A 7,619-nucleotide genomic window follows, 5' to 3' on the forward strand; every position below is an offset into this window, starting at 1 on the left:
CCAAAGAAAGAAAATGTCTGTAAAAAGACTGTGTTGACCTTGTGCTCATTACTCCTTGAAAGCAGCAATGTGCGTGGGGGCAGGGGATGGGGAAAAAATTGCCTTCTAGAAGTAAAAGGTCTATTCACTAAAGTATTTGATACTTCTAGGCATCTCTCAACCTTAAGTGCACACAGAAGAGGAATGCGACACCTTACTGTGCACTGAATCCCCATAGCTTCCCAGTGTCCATCTTCACAGCCAAGGACCTGTGAGCTAGCTGACATGGTTTAGAAAGGTGGCTAAGAGGAATGTTTAAGAGTTTCTCTTTCATGGCTTGCTAGATTTCTAAAACTGGATTTGCAAAGAAAACCATTTATAGGAGGGGGTGAAAGCCATTTTGAAATCCAGCTCAGTTTAGCTAACTTGATTGACACTGCAGTTGAACAAAACCAGAATTCAGCTGTTGTGGGACTTCGTGTTACTCACTCTCACTGCTATGAAAAGGGCTAAAAGCAGAGATTTCAATACGAGCAGCAGTATCACGTTTCCATGTGCTTCACTATATTCCACAAGGTGATCAGGATTCCAGCTGGCCATTTTGCTTTCATGGTCTTGAACAAACCTTGCATGAGTTCTGGTGCATAACATTAGCAAGGCCTGAATAGCCAGCCTGTACATAAAGGTTCTGCAAGGGGCTCAATAGCCAGGTTGTGAGCCCATGTTTAATGAACACTTTTCTTGAAAAGGCCAGTGGACAGTCCATCAGGATTTCAGGCAGTATTTCTGTTCCTTTCAGGTGGAAAAAAACTGCCGACAGTGCCACCAACGCCAGGCAACCAGATGCCTTGAAGTTTTGCTGTCCATATCAGTAGGGCCACAGTTTGACAGTCATTTTAATAGTCAAAAAGAAAAGACAGCTGTCTTGTTTTGTTGCTGCCCTTCTGCAGCCACTGGGTCAGTCATTCTTAGGCTGCAGTAGCATACCTTCTCTGTAAGCAGGTTACTATATTTCTTATGGTATTTGTAAACCCATACTGTATTTGTAGATTTCTAAAATCTAGACCTAAGTAAGCTTATAGGTAACTGAAAACTTGCACAACTAATCACAGACAGGGTGAAATTAAAACCAAGCTAGTTGTAACTGTTGCAAACAAACTCATCCTTGCTGTAATGTTATCCATGCAGAAACTAACCAGGTAGCTAAGGGTTAAATCTGATCCTGAATTGGCCCAATCAGGTTCATTTTTTCTGTCTTATTAGGTTAAATAAATAGAAACTTATTGCAATATCCATCCATAACAATAAGCAATTCCCACTATAATGGATGCCTAATATAGAAATTCAGCCCACATCAGTTTTGTGTCAACTAGCAAAAGCAGAAACAATGGAAACTAGACAGTCATGGCTCTGCATAGGTCAACAACCAAGGTTATCTGTATTCAATTACTGGTATCTGCAAACTTGCATACTGTCAGCTGATCATAGACTAAATGAAAACTTATCATGCACAGAGGCAGCAAATACATTTACTTGAAGCAGGCATCATATTAGTTCACTGGTTTGACTGTGGTTAAGGGAAAAAAGGGGTTATCAGTCTTTTGGGAAATTCTTTCAAAGGTAACCTGCAGTAAGTATCTAAAATTGGGGATTATCTATGTTATAAATCTTTGTTCAAAAAGTAGAAAAGGAACAGAAATTGTTCTGTGGCCCTCTAAGATGATAAATTATACTATTTAACAATAGATAAACTTAGGGCACCTTTCCTGTGGTACAGCCCTATTGTGAATTAAGCTTTAATCTGCTTCACCTCAACATCTGTTCGGTGGGACCAAAGATCTGGCTCTATTGGACACAGACAATAATTTGTTTGTTAACTGCTTCTCCGGAACAATATATCATTTCAGAAAACAAAGACTACTAACACAACGCATATTTATCTGTTTCCTCTATCTGTGTTCCTTTTTCCATAAGTGCAAGTTCAGGCTTTTGAAATGTTTTCCTAGTGATAATTTGTGATGCTGTTAGATTCATAGCCCTGGAAAAAATAAATCTTTTTTTTTTTTTCCAAGGCTTTTTCATCTTTGACCAGCAGATGTTCTGCTCAGAATCTGAAACTATTCATGATGTACGTACTAGCAAATTATAATTGTTAACGCCCTTGTGGAAGGAAAATGTCAATAAATATTTGCTATCACTGGACTGTTTGGAAACAAAGGCATTTGCCTCACAGAAGTTCATGTGCTCAGCCTTCCTATTGGGCTTTTCCAACAGTCTATTCAATTAGACATTTAACATTTTGTTTGTTTTCAGCAGAGGAAGTAAAAAATAACTTCACAGAAACAAAAATAAAACATAAAAGCCTGTAGGCATCCTGTATCCCATTGTAAAATAACACTTCAACTCATTTCAGTGATACAAAGATGACCACAGAAACAAGCTGTGATCCAGTTCCAGAATTTTGCTACTTCACACCAAAGTGGCACTCAAGGACGAGCAAACATCTGGGATTCTGATGCAGGTGAATGTCCAAACTTCTCTCTCCTAATGAGAGCTACCCACCCCTACAAAGAGTCTTCACTGGCCAAACAACTTCGCTGAAAACCACATTTATCTGCAAGTTGAGTAAGAGATGTGGTGTTTATTTGGTTCATAGTTCCCCCATAGTATTTTTAAATGTTAGACTCACCCTTTCATTGAGGTGACTAGAGCATCTTCCCCTCTTTTTTTTTTCTTTGGGCTCGAAACAAGCAATCACTATAATTTTCAATAACAGGAAGGTGAGCTGGTGTGAGCTATCAGAACTATCATGCATAAATATCATAAAACCATATCCTGCCAGGTCAGTGAAGAGCTCTATGCCATCCTTGTGTCATGTTGTGTTGTAGTCTCTTCTACTCTATATCTCATTGCATTCTTTTATCTCCCTCTGTATCACTGGATATCCCAAATCCCTTATAGTGTTATACAAAAGAAAAGGACTAATGTCTAACACATGCTGTGATGATCTGGGGAATCAATCACTGTATGGCCAAAATTAATTCTGTTTTATAGCATGGACTGCACTGCATCTGTTTCAGAAAGCAAACCCCATATGGACTGGAGTTTCTTGGCCTTCTTTGCAGTCTTTTGTTCTCTCATTGATGCAACTGACCAGAGGAGATACTTTTACTTGGCTGGTGGTCTATCAGTGAAGCATCATTAAAATGGGCAAAGTCAGCCGTGCGAATCAGACAGAGATTCCACTGCCACCTAAGACAGAGGAAATTTTTCAAGCCTGAACCCTACGCAGTTAGCAACTTAGAAACTGTTTGTTTTGTGGATTCATTTGATAAGCTGGTGAAGCTGATAAGAGGGCACCTGAGGTGTTACACAAATGGGGACAGACTAAGAATGCATGTTTCTGAGAAGTCAGAGGCAGGAATGTGTGTCGAGAAGAATTGTGACCTATTTAGAAGAATCTGACTTAAGCCCCAAATAATGCTCAAGCATGAATTACAAGCAACTGAAGAAAGATAAGCTTTTGCATTTGTGCTCTAGTCAAGTTTGCCCACATCTAATGAGGAATAGTACAACTTGGTGCCATTTTGTATTCCTGTGACATGATGCAGATGGAGAAGCTGCCCTGAGTGCAGGTCCAGAAGCCATTCACCTACCCTTCAGATACTCCACACATCCTGTCTCCTTTCACATCCCAGAGCTGGAAAGCATCAGGTCCAAGAGTAGAGGGAGCTGTGAGAAGCTGCCTTGCAAACGGGAACTGGAGCTGGTAGTAGAACCCATGGCTTGGGGATGGACTGAGCTGGGGAAGAATAAAAAGCCTCATGGCCAGAAGCCTGGAGAGCTGGAGAGCAATGGTCATCCATGGAGGGAGGGGAAATGATAAGCTATCACACCTAAATGTGGATACAATAATCTCAGTATGGTAAAATTCCCAGTGGCAAAGAAAATGAAAATATGGGTCATATTTCATCCCCATGTTAACCAGATGCCTCTCTGTGTGTCAAGTCTGGGAGGGTGCCTTGTGTGTTGTGTTGCTTGGGCCAGAGTCCCAAAGAAACAAAAAGCGAGTTCAAGTTGAAAGATGCTATGAGTCAGTCTTCTGATGAAAAAGGAACATAGTGTTGGCAATGGCAAACATAATAGTGCTCTGGGATTAAAAAAGAATAAATGGAAACATAAAAAAAAGCCATCAGAGAAAGGGAATGCAATTAATGAGAAAAAAGGAAGAAAGAACAAAATAGGGCATATTCTTCAGGGATGCTTCAAATGATGGGTTGAGATGTTTGTGGATGTGACAAGTCAAGAAGACATCCTCTTTGTGATGCACACCAGGCTGGGCTTCCCGGCATCCCTGGTAGAAGCACAACTGCTGTTCACTCAGCCACAACCTGCCTGCAGCAGGCAGTGGCTGAGCAGAGGGGAGGTCCTGGTTGCTGCCTGGATACTGTCTCACAATTTGCAGTACCCGGGACTTGAGGTATGTGTGTGTTATGGAACTGCAAAGTACAAAGCATTACCAAAGCTACAGCTCCTGTCTGTGTATATTTGGGACTTCCTGGTTTACGAGAACTGTTCAATACCAAGTCACTTTAAAATTGACTTCTAAAACCTCTGTGCTGCTCTCCTCCCATGGGAGGCTTCCCCTTTCCTAAGAGGGAAATGCCTGGTGGTGCCAGTTTCACTGTGTGGCTGTGACTCCAGAAGCTTCTGGTGCCTGTAAGCAAACAGTAACTCAACCCTAACCACCATCCAGAAAGCTGGTTACAAACATGCTGTCCAGCTGCTCCTCAGACATGTGCAGCCCTGGCCCTTGGCAACCATCACCAGCCCCACAGCTTCAGATGGTGATTGCAGTGGGAAAAGTTACTCCCTAAGACCCTTTATTTTCTGCTCTTGCTTCTGTGCCGTAGCTTTTCCTCTTCAGGAGTGTTATCCAGCCCTAGATATGTCTTTTTTTTTTCAGCTATACATCAAACCCTGAACAGTTTTCCCCCTTGGCTGGCATCCGGTCTCACCTCAGCATGCTGCTGGCTGGTGCTTAGCTGGCTTTTCAGTGCTACCTCCCTGTCTCCCCTTCTCCCAGTGTGTGTGTGTTTGGCAGTGGTTGAGCTCTTCCAGTTGAGATCCAGAAGACAAAAAGATGCAAAGAATAACTGAAGCATCACAGTGTCCTTCACCATAAAGCTTAGTCTGATTATAAGGCTGCCTAGGATTCTGATGTAACCACATCCCCTGGAGGTTGGAAGCTCTGGGTTTTGCACATCCAGTTCAGCTGTGGCATGAGGTACTACAGTACTGTGAGGCATGAGGCATGGCCTCAAAGTAACACAGGGATCCTTTGACCCACGCTAGCAATGCAGGCCCTTCTGAGGACTACAGTTTGAGCTGAAGTTAACTTGAGTTAAAGCTCAAGTTTTAACCATCTTATGTTCTGCAAGAACAAAAATGAACACTTGCATCAGTGCTGCCTGGCAATGGCAAGGGGAAAGCAGGAACTGTACAGAGCGCACAGAATGGAGGTAAAAACTGACTGTGAAGGACAGCTGAATTCTACATTGTTTCAGTTAGTGAGAAGAGTGTTTTCTACAGAAAAAGCCCCACATTCAAAGACTCCATTATAATTCAGCCACCACAGCACAGGCAGAGTAAAAGAAAAAGTAGAAGAGGTGACTATTGTCAGAAAACAGTTTCTGGAAAAAATTAAAGTTCTCTTGAGGCATGTAGAAAAATTCCAGCATTATTATTGTTAGTATTATTACCCTTGATCTTTTGGAAGGTAAGGAGGGAGCACATGCAGCTTTAAAGAAAAAGACAAGACATCTGCAGCCTTTAAAAAGTAAAGCATGAAGGCTGCTAGTTTCTCCTTACAACATTTTTAATTATCTTCCTTAAGTTTCCCAAATAAAAACACATTGCGTGGAGCCTCACCCAATAAAACTATGTGGGTAAATACAATACCCATTGTCTAATCAATATCATATTGCTCATGGCTTTAGCTTGTTCAATAGCTGAGATCACCATCTCCTGAGCTGCACCTAAGGATGCCAATATCTGCTTAATGTTGAACAAACTGCATTTGTCATTCCCTGTAACTGAGTTATTTAATCTCATTAACAACCCACAGATACTAAAATACAACTTCAAATAAACTGGTTGGAATATGTCAGACTTCCAGTGTGCACTTTCAGCTCCAGGGTGCTCTGTTTGCAGGTTAAAACAGCTCTCTGGCCCTGCAGAGGCTGCAGTCCTCCTGCCCCACCTCTCCTGAGCTCAGCACCCATAAATGGCAGGAACTGCACAAAAATAAAACCCAAGAGAAGCTGTCAGATGCAGGGCCTTAGAAAACATGCAAGATAAGAGAAACACTGAATTGTGTCTGTATTATTTGTCTCTCAGCCCCCATGCTTAAGTGCTGGGCAGGAGGGGACACCTCCTTGCTCCCATCCCTCAGCATCCTGACTTCGCCTGCATATGGCAGCAAACCTGCATACCCCAGGTTAAGAAGTATGCACCAATAAATTATCTTCATTGGAAACACATTGCAAACAAAATGCAAATGGCAAGAAAGTGCTTTTTCTCAAAGGCCTGTCTTGAGAGCTCATCTACCCAGATTATAAACACTCGATAAGTGTCCTGGTTTTCAGGCTAACTGGCTGTATGGCAGATCCCAGCACTAGGCTCCTGGGATTTCAGAATGTATCATGAAATAAAAACAGCTGCAAGGGAAACTCATATAACTAGGATAGGTGCCATATAGCAATTAACAGACAGAAGTTTTGATCTGGAAAATCACATTTATTTTAATTGCTTCACTGTTGTGTTCATAAAGAATTTGGCTCGTTTGACTATTTTCCTTATTAGATATACTACTTAACTTTGGAACAATGTAGTCATTAGTTCCATTGTTCCAGGTTTTTCATTGCAGGGGAATGAATGACAGAGACATGTTCTGCAAGGAAGATTGTTTATAAATATTTATCATAGTCTTAACAGATATTTGTGAAATCCATCCTAAATTTTCTAGCATATAAATTCACCAGTTATTTCATCTGTTGCATGATGATTGGCAGATTTCTTAACCTGTGTGTTCTAAAGGTATTGAGAGTTTGTGAACTCTTATCACATGAACAAACCAGGAGAGGAACACTTCTTGGTTTTGTACTCCTTCAAAAGCCTGTATTCTCCCCATTGTCCATTAGTGGTCTGTTTAAAGAAGATGCATGTGTCTGATTGCTTTCACTTCCATCACTGACTTATTTTTTGACCCAACAGCGTGATTTGGATGAACCTGCAGAAGTCCCTGACCAGCTCCCTCAGTACCAGCACGTGCAGGATGGGATAAAAGCACACATAACCATGATGCTGTGAGTGCATCTGAGAGGGGGGTTGGCTGAATCCTGCCTTCCATACTATAAAATATGGATTGTCCCTTCTGCAGAAAAAAAAAAAAAAAAAAAAAAAAGTATTTAATTGAAAGGAATTGGGAGGTGAAAAATTGAATTTGGCAGTTCAGCTTTGCTTCGCCATTTGGTGGTTGTTGTGGGACTTCAGGAAAGGGAGCTATCACTGTGGGCATAATTCACTTGATTTTAAGGATCTGTATGAATTCTGGCGACATACCAAGTAGCCATTAGCTA

General features: G+C 41.5%; 1 long non-coding RNA gene across 1 annotated transcript in view; it reads left to right on the forward strand.

Annotated features, from left to right (window-relative positions):
* Positions 1 to 7,398, forward strand: part of LOC115946985 (uncharacterized) — a 16,770-nt gene extending 9,372 nt beyond the window's left edge. The window contains exons 3-4 of the long non-coding RNA XR_004080971.2: positions 2,393 to 2,500; positions 7,255 to 7,398. This is a non-coding gene — a long non-coding RNA (uncharacterized lncRNA). The remainder of the gene's footprint in view (positions 1 to 2,392; positions 2,501 to 7,254) is intronic.
* The last annotated feature ends 221 nt before the right edge of the window (positions 7,399 to 7,619 follow it).

This window comes from Melopsittacus undulatus, chromosome Z, assembly GCF_012275295.1.
Source record: "Melopsittacus undulatus isolate bMelUnd1 chromosome Z, bMelUnd1.mat.Z, whole genome shotgun sequence".
Lineage (NCBI taxonomy): Eukaryota > Metazoa > Chordata > Aves > Psittaciformes > Psittaculidae > Melopsittacus > Melopsittacus undulatus.